Here is a 16108-nt window from a genome sequence, read left to right as displayed (position 1 = left end):
TCAATGATACTGTATATCTAAATATGTGTTAAAATTCCTGAGAACTCAGTCTCCTCAGTTGCTCTTTCCTTACTATACTGATGCACTGTGATCGGTTTTAATAAAGGGTTGTGGCTCAAAACTGTCTTTGAATGGAGTCATTTTTGCGACGGGAAGTCTATTCTGTTGCTAATGGCGTTCAGATCAGTTCAAACCTGCTGAGGAGGCAGAATCTTCATCCTAGGACACAGCAGTCCTCTGAGCCCAGCCCTGGGAACAGTGCTGCATCCGTCAGCAAGATGGAAGTTCTGCCAAGATCCTGACTGAATGAAGCAATTTGCTTGCTGGCATCCTCCTTCTAAATGCATTAAGATTTCAGGACAATGCATTAATTTACTCTCATCCTAGTACAGACCAATTTATTAGAATGCATTTCTCCTGAAGAAAGGGCTGAGGGGGAAAGTGATGAACAGCCTAAAAGGTGGAGGAAATACTCATGGTGATGTCACAGCCAGAGGGGGCGACAATCACCGAAAATCCACTTTCCATTTCTCACCATATGATACTCTGTTTATTACTGTACTTCAAAGATGATTAGCAAAGCCAGTTATCACAACAAAAAGCAATATACAGTGTTTACTCTAAATCTGGGTGTGTGCAAACATGAAGAGCCAGGCTCATGTCCTGTGCATATCCTGAGTTTATGAGTTGTTGGTGGACTCAGGTTCAATCCTGTCAATGCCCAGATCACCCTGTGAAACAAAACCACAAAGCACACATTTACTTTCTCATGATAACGATGATGGTAAATAGATTTTTTTTATATTTGTTAGCATCTGATCTTTGTGACAATAAGGGATCTTTGTAGAATGTTATTATCTATTTCTAGCACATGATAAAATTGAACTCAGATAATTAAATATTTTTCTATAAAATCACACAACTAGTGTGAATAAAGTACAGGTATGAGAGATAGTTTCAACTCTTATCCTTGTATCTCTAGTTAACTTCAAGTGAAATATATGGAAGATGACAAATATATACATTTCATATTTCTAGTTCCTGTGGGTTCTGTGAGTCCTAAACTCAAGTCAAACCAAATAAAATAAAATGAATTCGCATGAAATCAACACCATAGATAGTTAGATATGTGATATTTCTTTTTAATATTTGCAATATTGCAATTAATATTTTTTAAGTATTGGTTCCACAGAATACAAATAGCTTTTTTATGTGTAGCTGGCCATCAGGTATAAGACCTTACATACAGTCTAACTTTTCATAGCTACAGCACCGTCTGCATGTCAGTGGTTTATTTATTTATTTAGTGATCATTTTGTCATTCACCCTTGCGGCCAATATTGCTAAGGTCTCCACTATATCAGTTAAGGATTCTTGAGAACATATTAGGTAAATGTTCTTAAAAGATTGTTTTTTTTCACAATGGGCAATTATTTATAATAAATTTTAATATGTTTAGCATGTTTAGCACGACATGCTATTTACCCAAACAAACCATTCACAAAGAAAACAGGTGTGCAGCGGCACCTCTGACTGCCCCCCGCCTTCTTAACTCGGCAGTCTCACAGCTTCTGAACCTTTTCATTTTTCTGTTGATTGTCCAATAACATTTAATATGAATAGCGGTTACTGAGAACTTTAGTCTTTTTTTCTTGTTCCTACTTAAACTTGTATTTTTCCTCCTTACATTATATTTTGTTCCTACTTCAAATTATATTCTCGTTGTTCTTTCCTGATAAATTAGGAGAGTTATGAAATAAGTATTTTGAGATACGATGCAATTCTAATTTATAGAAAGAAAAACTAAGTCCCAAACGTAAGTATTTGGCAATTTACAAATCAAACTTACATGTAGATGCCAAAAAAAACTGAATGTATTAAATCCTTTTCCAAGAGTGTATTTCACACCGGTCTTTCATGTGCTGATTTGATTTTGTAGTGATCTTCACTGCAGAAGCTTGGAAAGGTGATACAGAAAAACAGATTTCCAGAGCTTATAAAAAGTCACTGAGCGCAGTGATTCAGGTGGTTGAAGATCAAAAACATATTCTTAATCATAAAAGCATATTCCATAAAAATAGTTACACTGTGATAGCAGTTCTTATAAAAGTAACATACAGAACATAACATCTCTTAGGCACATACAACGAAACTATAAGAAATATTAAGGGAGTCTTGAATACAAAATTCAGAATAGATACTTCAGGTTGAGGGAATATTAATGTGCTCTGAATAGGGTATAGATAAAGGTGATATTCTTGGTAATATTTATTTCTTGAAGTACGTGGTAGGTACACATAGTTTAGTATGTCGTTTTTGTGGAATAGACATGTATTGTGCATTTTTTGATTGAATAAAGTTTTTAAATGCATTTTAAGCAATTTAATGACAGGCTTTCTCTTTGTTCTAATACTATGAAAGGCATAGCAGGGGCTGGGGATTTAGCTCAGCGGCATAAACGCCTGCCTTGCAAGCAGACAGTCTTGAGTTCGATCCTCGGTACCGATAAAAAGGAAAAAGACCAAAAAAAAAAAAAAAAAAAAAAAAAAGGCATAGCAAAGCCTTATCCAAGAATATTTCATTAGAAGAGAGAAGTTTGCAATAGAGAAGAATGTTCAGACTCAAACTCCACTGAAACCAATAAGTCAAAAAGATTTAAAAATGAGTGAGCAAGTGGAAAGAAACGGGATACGCAGGTGAGGGGAGGCTGGGCAGGCAATCGGGTCAGGTTCTTTGCGTTTGCAATTTTCTCCTATGGAAGCAACGTGTGTGCTCTGGACCTCTAGGCTATAGGCACCACGCCTTTTAGACTTATACTTTAAAAGAATGATTCCGAGATCCTGACAAAGATGTTTCTGATTTGTAATGGTTATAAGTTAGCAGAAAATTTTCAACTCCAAGAGCTAGGAAAATACTTTAAACATTAAATTTTCTAAAACAACTGTTTTATAAAAAAGGAGATAAAGTGGCTGTAGTCAGAAAGAAGCTGTCTGAAGTTTGGTCAAATGGAGGGGAATATAGGCACAAAGTATGACACAAGATAAATTAGGGATGCATAAGAAACAGAATCTACCCTACGCAGAGTCAAAGAGGGGCTGGTAATGGAATTAGAAGCTTACAAAATGATGGGTAAATTGATTTGAGGATTAAACACTAACAACTACAGATAAGACTTTACCCCTACCCACAGGATCAGGAGAGTGACAGATAGAAAAGCCACCACCACAAACTTGGGGTTGAAGAACTCATTGCATCACACAGGCAAATCAGATCACCTCTGTGCTGTCAGCACCGTGACATCTGTTTCTCCAATTCCTAAGGTTCCTGACTGTACACTGATGGCCAGGTCTGTTGCTCCTCCCACCAGTACCAAATGTGTGCAAAAACCACACCTTTCCACAACTTTCTGTAACACAAGAAACTACTATGACATTCTGGCATAGTCTCCTGAAGTGTCTTTGGAGTTTAGGCATACTTAATTGTTTGTGAAATCCAATTATACGTACAATCTCATCTGCAAGAGCATCTAGAAATGCATCTTTGCACTTCACTGCTTCTGCAGTACAGGATACTATAACAGGCAGGAATGAATGCTGAGTGCAAACGATAGTCACCAAAAATAAAAGCATAAATAAATAGATGCATAAACAAGTGTGTTGTGAAGTAATGTTAAGAATTCTATAAATCAGGCAAATGGATATACCTATTGCACAAGATTTTTAAAAATCTCCAGAGCATAGTTAAAGTTGCAGCAAGGTAATCAAATATTCAAAAAATACTGTTTGGCAATTCAAAACAAGAGATGAAACCATTAGCTGTCCATAAAGTGGGTAATTAAATGAGTATGGTGCTAAATTTACACCATGATTCTAGCATCTAACACAAAATAGAAAGTAAATAACTGCTTAGAGAGTAAACAATGCCAAATAATGCAGGCAAAACAAACTGACTTTAGATGGCACATTAAAATGACAATTAGAGCAATGTTAAGTTGATAAGTAAGACAAATCTTTCACTACATCAGTATTCATAATGAGAAACATATGTCCATTCTTTGGTGTGACATGGTAGTTCATTTGTTTGAGGTTTTAATGAAAGTGAAAGTCACTGTTTCAAAGAATTACTGTATATGTCCTGTTTCATTGTTTTCTCCCATTCAGTACAAAAGGATTTGAATCTAATCTTGGGAAAATAAAATAAAATTAAACCTAAAGCCAGAATAACACTGTGTTACTAGTTAATCTATTACTTAGTAATTGGATAACATAATGACAATTATTTTCTTCCAGTGTAAGGCCAGAATATGTAGAGAATTGCTTTATATATCTAAACTGTCCTGAAAAATATAATCATATACAAGAAGCATTGTTTCATGTTAAACATTAACTCGCTTCTCATGGTTCTTGACAGAAAATAAAACTACTCTGTTTCTCTTTGGTTCTAAACATGACTGTGATACCCTCAATAGACCAGGTCACTGATAGAAGATAATACTCAGATTTGTTTTTGATTCCACACCTATCATGGTTTATTGAACCATGGTTTATTGTCAGTTGCACCCAAGCTTCATGCATTATTTGTTTGTGATTGGTTCATTGTCTAGTGCTCAGATTGGTGGTGTGAGTGCCACACTCACCTAGGGGTGAGCCAGGATATGATGTAAGGGTGGGGTGGGAAGAAGGTGTGTCTCTCTCTCTCTTGCTGATTTCCCCCTGCCATGAACTGCAGCCCTGACATGCTACCCTGACTTGGAGCCATCTGAGTATGGACTGAAACCTCCAAGAACTGCAAGAAATAAACCTTTCCTTTCCTCAGTTTGGGCATCAGGTATTTTATTCCAGCAACAAGTAAAAAGTAACTAGGACAATACCCCAAAGGCAGGGAAGTTTTCTGCCTCAAAAACAATGAGGTCACCTCTAAAGCAGGAGATATATCCGCAACTTCCCTCATCACTGATTTATAGCACCATCGCCGCCCAGGCCCAGGATGAGAGGCACCTACACAAATGACAGCTCCGGGATGCAGAGCAACTCTGGGGTGAGCTCTCACGTGAACGGCACAGGGACTGTTCCCTCACTCCTAATTTGCTCATAATGAGGGACAAGCACTATGCTGAATCAGCATGAATTAGACCACTTAGATTAAAACAAAAACATGTGCACTGTGATCACTGCAAACACAACTAAATACTTATGTTAATACTGTGATAGAAATGAATTCAGGAAACCCATGAGTGCAGTCCGCTAAGTTGACACAGGATGAGCTCTGTGATAAGGATGGCCCTGTACGCCACTCCCGCACAGGTGTGAAGACGCATGTGGAGAGGAAGGATGAGGTCAGAAATCCAACCCACGCTCCACTTGTACCTGTTGGCTTGGAACAAGAACAGAGTACATGCTTTGTCTGCTTAAGAAGTTAGTCCTCATGCTAACCACGCCCTGTCAGCAACTACCCAGTGCTGGCTAACATCATACGTCAGTGATGTTTTCAGTTCAGGCTGCATATACCCTGAACTTCTGCTAAGACTTGTTAGTACAAAACTTTAATATTATTTAAGGTGTAGTCTAGCCCACTTATATCCAATTTAAATCTGTGTGTGTTACAGATACTCCAGATGGGGCAAGAAGTATTTATTTTTTCAAATTGTGCTCTGTTTGGAATATTGCAGGAATACAGGAGTCATGCAATTTTTTGAGCCACAAAGGAGAAGAAAAGTAAATAAAGAAGAAATCACGAAATATATGGAACAACAGAGGCACCACTCAGGGTCACAAAATCAAAGGGAAAAACAGATGCTAGATGATTACAAGAAAATTTTGATAACTGGAAAAATAATTTGAATTTAAGGAAGATTGTGACAACTGATGGAAACAGACAGTAGCAATAATTCTCCATGTTTTATTTAAAGACAAACAGAATAATGCCTAGTCAAGGTAGGTTGCAGTCCGACGCATGGAAGATAAGCAAAAGTGCATGATTTAGACCAAAAAAAAAAAAAAAAAATGAAAGAAAGAGTTATCAGTGATTTTAAAGACTTATCAATATTAAGTTTTACCAGTGAGCAGCTGGGGATTTAGCTCAGTGGCATAAGTGCCTGCCTTGCAAGCAGGCAGTCATGAATTCGATCCCGCATACTGATAAAAAAAAAAAAAAAAAAAAAAAAAACAGGAAAAAGACCAAAAAAAAAAAAGAGAAAAAAAAAGTTTTACCATTGAGAAATATCAGTATTATTTAATATTCTTATTTCTATGGATGGCAAGGAAAAATGGGCATGAGCTTAACCAAATGAGTCAATCTTTGTCTTTCTACTGCATTTGGAAGAAGACAACTTCCTGTGCAGTGCTCAGGACAATGGAAAGTTTTAAAATTTTGCTCATGGAAGCTTTAAAGGGAAATTTCAAATAGATGTGGGCAAAGATCGGGATGCAGAATTTTCACAGTGACTAGAGTCTGTTTTATGTTATAACACACTGATAATCTCATTGGGGAGAAGTATTTTTTAATGTTGTAGCTTTTTCCTATATAAAACTTTTTGACTATAGGGCCAATTATTTTACAGCGAATCTTTAGCCTTGATTCATTTTGCATAACTGAGGAATCTGTTATTCAGTCTACTACACATTTGGGGAGACCTAGAAGAAGATGAGTGCTCATTCCATAGTTCTTGGATATGAGCTGCAGGTTTGCCAGGATCTGGGCCTCTTTTTCTCAATACAATGAAATCACAAAAATGAGAAGCATTCTTCTCAAGGTTGTTAAGGAAAACAAGTGAGTTAGTACATATGAGTTAGCATGGTTTCTGTCCTAGTCTTGCTATTGCTTTTATGAATATTATTATTGTTTAGGCACATATATGTCAAAGTCTTTCCATCTCAGCATTCAAAATTATGAATACACGCAAAATGAGTGTCAGATTTTTAAGGATGAAATAATGCAAACTTACGAGTCTGTCAAAATCAATTTCTTCTGGAGTTGAGGACAGGGTTCACCACAAAAGAGAAGCAAGAGCCCGTTTCAGGCACTATGGTAACTTGACTAGCTGGGAGTGATTCTGCGAACTCAGGCATTAGTCAACACTGCAGAACCTTCGGGAGAGAATAGGCTTCACTCTGGCATAAAACACCCTGATTGCACAGCTCTGTGACACACGGTGCCAGGGTGGATCAAAAGGAGTCTGCAGGATAGAGATTACTGCTTTTCCTAAGTAACTCTTGAAATAGAACAGGTTGCATGATTAAGAGCCATGGCTAATGAGACCCTCTGGGAGCAGGGACTAGGGCTGGAAGAGTGTCCACAGCACTTTCCAGGAATTTATTGTTTCATGTGTTCCTTGGTGGGCTTTTGCTCCTGAGTTAGGCTGTGAAATGTCTAAGACTTAAATCAAAAGTACCTGCAACTTCTGACACCTCACCATACCAGGGGACATAATTCCCAGGTCTTCTGCCTTGGGCTGGAAAGCTGTGAGCAGCAGTCAGTGCAGGCTTCATCAGTGTGCTGTGGAGACTTCAGACAGGGCTGAGTTTCTAAGTGAAGTCAGAGGAAGCTGGATCTGAATTTACAGCACCAACACTGACCTCACAATAGTGCGATCTTCATAAACACGAACATCTATGAAATGAGCAATTGTAAGACCTGTATTTCTACAGTAAAATACAATGCGTATAGGCACTTTATTTCCTGTTTTTATAAGACTTTTTTGAACTGTTTATGGTCAAAATTATAAGGGTTTTAAATGCTTATATCTTGATAAATATAGTTCTTTTTGAAAGATGCCAAACTATAGAAATGACATGCATTCTTTATATCTGAAATTTTAATGTTTAATTATTTTTTTACTGCCAAATTGATAGTCTAATTTACAGGTAGCTATTTCAAAATCCAGATGAAATGATCTCTAGATGTTTCGTGTGACCAAGTAAAGTCTGGTACTAATACTAAGAGTTCAAAAAAGAACTGGGCTCCCAAGAAACACTAAACTTGAAAACATCCTGTGAGTAACACTAACCTGGCACCTAGGCGGTAGTTTGTATGACTTTACATACATTGTACAAGCTGTAATATTCCCCCTGATTTCGTGGCTGTCGCTGCTTCAGGGGACCTGGTAACAAGAATTCTAGAATTCTTAGGTATCTACAACTACATAAAATGGTCTGTGGGGGTGCGTAAATATTGAACATTATTTTTGAGAGGCTGAAAATATTCCTCATATATATTCCTCAGAGATAACGGCTGCTCAAGGAAATTCAGGAATTCTACATCCCTGCTGGATGGGCGGAAGCAATGCTGAAGATGAATGACAGAGGACATAGAGAGAGAGGTGAGTCTGAAAATGTAGAGAACTAAAGGGAAGAGAGGAAAAGGTCATGGAAATAAGTTGTTCATACCAAAGAGCTGATCATAAAGAAAGAGCGTATGATCAAAGGGAGAAAGAGCCAAACGAACCTCAATTATCTGTGAATGACTTTTTAAAATTCATACAGGGATGCTTTAGTAAAAAATTATCCTACATCGAATGACTTATTATTTCTTATAGTTTTGAGGCCTGAGCTCCAAGTGCTACTTGCTAGCAGATTCAACATCTAGTGAGGATCTGCCACATTACTGTTATGGTGGCCTTCAGACTGTGGATTCACCTGGCTGAAGGGTCCAGTTAGCTCTTTGGGGGTCTCTTTTAGAAGGGCACTAATCCTATTTATGAGAGTTCCACCCTTCTGACTTGGTTGCCTTCTCCAAATCTTTAATCCTATTATATTACTGACTACCTTACAGTATGTGAACTTTAGAGCAACAAAAATATTCTGACTTTAGCAGCAATTATCCCTTCAACAAAGTCACTGTTAGGTCTGAGAAGGGGAGATGGGGAAAGAAGGAAGGAGTGGGAGGAGTGAAGGAGTGGACGGCCGTGAAAGGAGTGGAGTGGGCGGCGGTGGATGCAAAGATAAGAAATATAAAATATAAGTAACGTTTATTTCGGGAATGCGGGGAGAGAACCCCCGGCCCCCTGGGCACAGCATCTCCACCCCGGGGCCGGCGGTCTCTCTCTGGAACACACATTCTAACACGTGGAATGAGGCCCATAAGTAGCCTCTGTCTGGGGTGGACCCCAAGGGGCATTAGGGATGCACAGGTAGCCCACTGGCACACATTTGGCACCAGAGGCAGGTTCTTAGCGATGGGGGTATAGGGTTACAGGTAAATCTCTAAGGGGCGGGGGAGGCAGGAGCTCCTTAATTTGGCTGAGGCTTCTCCTGGTTAAAGTGTCCGGTCTGGGCCAGCAACTCTTTCAGTCACTTTATTGTTCTCTAGGTCAAAAATGTTGGAAAAATATTTGTAATATTAGGTAACAACTAGCATTTATAAAGGACTTACTGTGAACTAGACATGAGTATTATAAACAGCAGAAATCTGAAGCTTACAGCAATGTAAAACAAATCATATAGCAAACTGGATTAACACAGTATTAGAGTTTTTTTTGAGGTGGCTAGAACTATTACATCCTATGTGGTTTTCGCCTAGTCATTGCTTAGAACTTGATTGATGGTGAACAAAACTAATGATGGAAAGGATTTTGAAAACTGCTTTATACACATAAACTTATATGTTATATAATTTACACCATATGTTTATCATTTTTGACATGCTATATTTATCTTGTTGACATTTGCAAATACATGAATTCATGTGATGGTCACACTGCATCATGTACATATGGTGATGAGGAACACTTATGTACATTAACTTCACAAAAATGATTAGAAAGTACAGGTAGGCATCTAAGGAAGAAAAATTATATATATATATATATATATATATATATATATATATATATATATGTCACTATGATACACCTGAAAAATACAACCTTTCATTCTTCAGATTGGAAGATACCATCTTTCTACGTGTTATAGATAAATTAGAAAAATAATCATTTTGTTCACATTGTACGTATTCTGATAATCTCAGGGCCTGCATGCCTTCATATAAAATTCTAGATGCTAGTCACCATCTCTTTCCTTCAACATTACTACTGCTACTTTAATATGACTATTTTCATTTTTGTTTATTAAGAACAACATTGTGATAATTCATTTTTTACTTTCTTAATCTATCCTTACATTTTTCTTCATCTATTCATGTTTCCTTACAGAAAAATCATAATCATGCCTCCTATTGATCATGCTGTCCGTGATCAGATGTATGGGCAAATCACTAATTGATTCATATATTAAGTTAAATTATGCAATATATAACAAAGGAATTTTTCAGACATCATATTAAACAGATAAAATACCATCTGGTATCATGTAATTGTTGAGAAATAATAAACATTCAAAAATTTAATTCCATCCCACATAATGAATTCTACTTAAAAACCTTTTTCTACTTCAGATTGGATATCTAACCATTTAATTTTAGTGGGATTTAATTTAACTTACATACACTCACTAAATTCTTATTTGCCTTTGAAATGTTTGCATTTGATTAAAAAGAAATACAGTTGCATTCTCTAATGCTATTCACTTGGCTTTTAAAATATAATTGAAGAATGTACTTGAATACTCTCCTAGGAGGAAGCCACATTATAAATATGACTTTTAAAAATATTAAACACTCAGAAACTTTAAGTTCATTCACTGAGAAATTTGCTGAACTCAATAACACAATGGAATTGTTAACAACTGCTGGACACATACAAAAAAGTCACTTCATAAAATTTCAAAAATTTCTTCAGTTTCTTTCTGCAACTTATCTCCTTTTCTGTAACTTAACTCCTTTTTAAATAATAAGTAAACATAAGTACTTTTACTTATAAAAAATTGATATATGTCTCTCAAAATTAGCCACTTTCTTTTAAAAATAATCAGTAATAGTTAAATATAAATAAAGATCTTTCAATTAGGAATGCTTACACCCTGGATATAACTTTTGCGTCCATTTGTTAATCATGTATTGGTAAAAAATAAATCACGTATTGGTTTCTTTTTTATGCAAGTAGTGATAGTTGTGAAGAATAGTCAGACACAAAACACAGCAAACACAATCATCTTCTTCATGTGTTTTACCTGGGTGGACTGACCTTTTTATCCTTGATAATACTCTACACAATTAAACTGAATCTAAAATGTTGAAACAATTTATCTATGTCAGTAAAATCCCAATTTTTCCTTCATGTGAACAATCACAGATATATGACACTACCTTATTTCTTTTTATGATTATTCTATAGATATTTTGATATCATTAACTAACAAATATCTGAAGAACACTAGAGAAACTCTTGGTTGATAACTGTGACCATTCTAACAAATTGAACATCCTAGATGAGCCAAGATGATGTGGATGTTTTGTTCAAAGTAATGCTGTGGGGGTGATTTAGCTCAGCGACATAAGCGCCTGCCTTGCAAGCAGGCAGTCCTGAGTTTGATCCCTGGCACCGATAAAAAGGAAAAAGACAAACAAACAAAAAAACAAACAAAAAAGTAATGCTGAACAAATAATTAAGATTATGACTATTCTTGCACTATTCAATTAAGCACATCATATCCTCTACACTTTTTACATATTATTTTACGTTTCCTTGATTGTGTTGTAAAAATTATGATAGAGTGGGATCCCAATAGTCAAATGTGCAATTCAAATTCATTATTACTGTGAGTAAGATGCATGGTGTATAATTTTAATTGATAGGTAAAGTAGGTAATGCTTTTATTAGTATTACCCAACTAAGAATTTTAAAAGCCATTTTAAATTTACCATTTTTACTTTCACCTTAAATAGTTCTGTTATTTATTATCTATTGATTATGCATGAAGTTTAGGAAGAGAATATCTCAATATAGTAATTATTATACTAAGTCTCTTGAGATTACAATCAAATAACTGTCTAAATGACTGGCAAAACTACATATGGACAAGGTATGTTAGACAAAAAGGAATCATTAAATCTGTCTCAGTGATAATAAATGAATAAAAACTAAATGCCTAAGATGAACTTCTCTTTACAGATGATGTCTCACACTGGTTTTCCATAAAATTTGAATACTGCAAATATTTAAATCTCACAGAGCTGTGTTGTTTCAGTCCGAAACGTTTCATTTGCAGAATGGAAACCGGGGCTCTGTGCAGGTTGTTTGTGTAGGATGTGATCCAAAGGACACAAGCAGCGTGGAAGGAATGAGGCGAGGCAGACGCAAAGGTCAGTGATATACTATTTATCAGTTTGCCACTGTGGACACTTAGGCCCACTGCAACTGTAGAGGTTTTAAATTACCCCATACCTTGAAAAGTATCAAGCCTGCTTTTTCTCCCATTAAATGAAGGCTGTCCTTGGCTGAATTCACACTGACTTCTGATCAACAGAGCACCCAGCAAATGTGTTTCTCTCCTTCTCACTCTGGGTCTCTAGGGTCTGCCAGGTGGTGAAGATACTTGAGGAACTGTGGATGAACTCATCAGAAAAGAGCTGGAGCCTCTGGTCAGGGGCCACAAGGGTAAGCTAAACAGATCTCTCAGCTTCACCCCAAGTCTCCACAAATTGATAACTCAGCTAGCATCCTAACTACAACTTCAGGAAAAGCCCAGACACAGACCACCCATGTGAGCTACTTCTGACCTCCTGAGCCAGAGAATCTGTGAGATTTAACGCTGTTTAAAAGGCACTGAATATGAGGGGCTGTTTGTTACATAGCGATAAATAACTTGTATACATTGAGGACCTAATGAAGACCTATGAAGAAGGCAATTCAGGAATTTCCCCCTGAAGGATTGTGAAATTAAAGAATTGCCCAGTGATTTTTATTCTCTATTAACGAAGGCTCACACTTAAGGCACTGACCTCTCAAAACTACAGGTTATATATGAGTGTCTGTCCCAGGAGTGCATGGACCAAGATCCCTCAATTTCTTGAACAATGTTCAGAAATAAAAGTACAGCAACTGTGGTGGGACAGTCATTGCTTTGGAACCTTCCACAACAGCTAGAATGGGAAGAAAAAGCGTGGGCTCCTCATGTCAGATGTGGGGCCTCAGTCTGTTTAACATCTTTAAAAACCAAGGGAAGGAGGATAACAAATCCAAAACACACGGTGTCCTTCCTCAAAGCAGAGTTTATCTTTTCTGTATTTCACTTTTAGGAATAAAACATTTACTATTCTGAGGAATATTTTTAGCAGAAAGTAAGCAAATAGCCAGAAACACTCTCTGAACAATGAAAATAAACTCAATTTATTATGACTTCAGTCATCTTTTGTATATTGTTCTTCTGTGTTCAGAATGACCTCAAGACAAATTTATTAATTAGAAAGTTTGCATTTTTGTATTATATTACTCTATTCTAGTCAGGAAATTCTATAGCTAATGATAGCTCAATTTTCTATCTCTGTACACTTAGGAAAATTATACACTTTAAAAACTCATCAGAGCACAAGATGATATTTTAATTAGCCAGCAACTGAAAGACTTTATCTGCCTTGAAATTAAGTAAAACACAATTATTCTTGTATGCAAAATCTCAGACATTTTGAAAACACTTTTTCCCATAGAAAGAGACCAAATCCTGACCCGCTCAGGAAGTATGAAAGAGGCTTCTTTCAGAAGTTCTATTTAATTTGAATCTTCACATTTTCTACAGCTAGAAATACTTAAAAACACATTCAGGAAGTGTTTATTTGAACTTACCAGCATCTTTGCTGTGTCAAACAACACAACCATATAAGGCAACTCATTTCTATTTTCAAAAGCTCTAATATCAGAAATTAAACTATTGGATGACCCCTATGGTGTTCAGTACACACAAGGTATTTAACATCATGTAACATGGTTATCATAATCTTAAACATGCTTTTAAAATTCCTTCAGCCACTTGATGACATTTCATGAACACAAGTTGATATACAAAGTGAATCCAACCCTCGCTGTGTCCTTTCGATTCCCAGACAGGGTGTGATGTCGCTGGCAGTGGGCACAGGCTGCTCCTCTCTGTCCAGAAGGTCACCCCCACAAGGCTTGGTGTCTCCATCACCTATGTGGTTTCCTTGCCAACTGCACTCTAGGTCACTGCTTGTTCTCCTTGTTCCCCTATCTACCATACCCGTCCCCACCTATGAGTAACTCAGGTGCTCTGAGACCTCTCTGAGGAGGAATCAGAGGTGTACTTAGCCTGGTAAGTATCAAGAGTGGAATGAGGCTGCTGTGTTACCTTTGAATATTCCAGAACCTATCAGATAATGAGCAACCCTGAAAACATGGTGAAAGTGATGTTGGCCAAGCATATCTGTAGAAACAGTGAGAGCTATTAGTGAAGCAGCTGCTTCTGCAGTTCAGCAAGCTGTCACCGTGACATTGAGATTGTTCTAGACAAGTCACAGCCACTCCCGGATGCTGTCACCTTGGCTGCACCAAGCTTTACCCACAGCTCTCCCAGATGGCTCTACCCTAAAAGCTACATTGATGCTTCTCTATGTGACCCCACCCCTGGGCCACAGCTCTGGAATTCTCCAAATAGGTTCATGAGATGCAAGACACTGTGTGTGTGGACCTGCCCCTACCCTGTGTCAGCAGTGTTCCTTCACACATGTCTGCTAAGCCCAGGTTTGTGATTCTTATCCTCAGCAGAGAGGGCCGAGCTGGTACAAAGGAAGAGCTCGTAGCACTATGGACAGTTTCCATGGAGTGTGCTTGGCAGAGCTTTAAAAGCCAAAACAATAGAGACCTGCAGAAGAGCTCCGCAGAGATGCCATAAGATGCTGGAAAGATCCAGAAAGCTGCAAGGGGGATATGAGTTCTAGCTGCTAAGGAGCAGGCAGGGACAGCTGGGCACTTCCAAAAGCTGCTAATGCTCAACACAGAGAGATATCACTCTAAGAGCTGAGGCACTCAGAAATCAGAGGGTCTGGCACCCAAAGGCGAGAGTTGTAGCACTAAGGATTGGGTGTACTTCGGAGAGAAAGACCAGAACTGCTAAAATCCAGGGAGATGAATTTCACCACGTCATGATTTCTATCTGAAATGAGCAAAGCAATGCCTCGCTCACTCATACAAAGTGATCCAAGAATAATCAACTCTATTTACGTGCATTTGTGAACACCTTAATTTTGTCACACAAATCTTACACTTCCACGGGAAATTGCTCAGCTTTTGAATCCATTCTGAATAAAACAGTTTCTAAATACCTGACCATCACTGACCCCACATAAGAAGAAAAATGATTTCTTTCAATAACTATCTTCACTTCCTACTGTCAGCCTCACAGTACTATGTGTAATATTTTACTTTTTGTAGAAATTTGACTATATGGACTCTGCTACAGAAAAGCTTCTTTTCACAAAAAAGTTTTATATTACTTTGGTTTTTATAAAAATAGCAAATACTTAAATAATACTAAAGGAGCAATTGTGGTTGAAGTCTTTAACAGTCTATATTTTGTGAAATTTGTGCACACATAAGACTGATGGTACACGTGTTCATACCTGTAGATTTCTCTCTTCCTTTCTCTCTCTTTCTCTGTCTCTGTTTCTGTCTTTCTCATTTTCTCTGTCTCTGTCTGTCTGTCTCTCTCTCTCTTTCTCTGTCACACATACACACACATACATACATGCATATAATAAAGGTTTATGACAATTGGTGTAAAAATCCAAAACTTACAAAACCCACACTAAGAAAGAACCCATAGGTTCACATTACATAGTATAATAAAACATTATGAACAACATTAACATGAATATATTTTAAGAGTTACCTCTGTCTTTACACACACTCATTTGAAACAGAGTTATTGTGGTGCTCAGCCTGTCTTCCAACCCCAGAATATTCCTGCTGTATTTTATTGCTTTCTCAACTATCTCTTTGGCAAATTGTATATTTATGAAAATATTTTTATGACTTTTTTATTTTCCAAAATGTCTCTGTTGATCTTATACATAAAAATCATTATCTTCTCACTGGTTTCCTATGTAATCAATCCTTTTGATTTCCTCTTGTTCAATTATGAATCATTTTAAATTTGGCTAATGTTTACTGGAAATTGTATATGTGAAAAACAATTCTTTAGCAGAACTTTTTCCAATTTCACAAGTCCCTGATTCTTTGACAAGATTTTAACCTTTATTATTG

The 16108-nt window shown here is 37.1% G+C and overlaps 1 long non-coding RNA gene across 1 annotated transcript; it reads right to left on the bottom strand.

The window, feature by feature from the left end:
* Positions 1-618: 618 nt before the first annotated feature.
* LOC134470772 (uncharacterized) lies at positions 619-8098 on the bottom strand. The gene is made up of 3 exons (XR_010039933.1): positions 8006-8098; positions 7391-7608; positions 619-731 (listed from the first exon to the last, which is right to left on the bottom strand). It is a non-coding gene; the product is annotated as an uncharacterized LOC134470772 (long non-coding RNA).
* Positions 8099-16108: the final 8010 nt, after the last annotated feature.

Source organism: Cavia porcellus, unplaced genomic scaffold (genome assembly GCF_034190915.1).
Source record: "Cavia porcellus strain 051 isolate PalLab524CR breed Dunkin Hartley unplaced genomic scaffold, mCavPor4.1 scaffold_16, whole genome shotgun sequence".
NCBI lineage: Eukaryota > Metazoa > Chordata > Mammalia > Rodentia > Caviidae > Cavia > Cavia porcellus.
The sequence above is the reverse complement of the archived record's forward strand: the minus strand, read 5'-3'. Positions and strand labels throughout refer to the sequence as shown.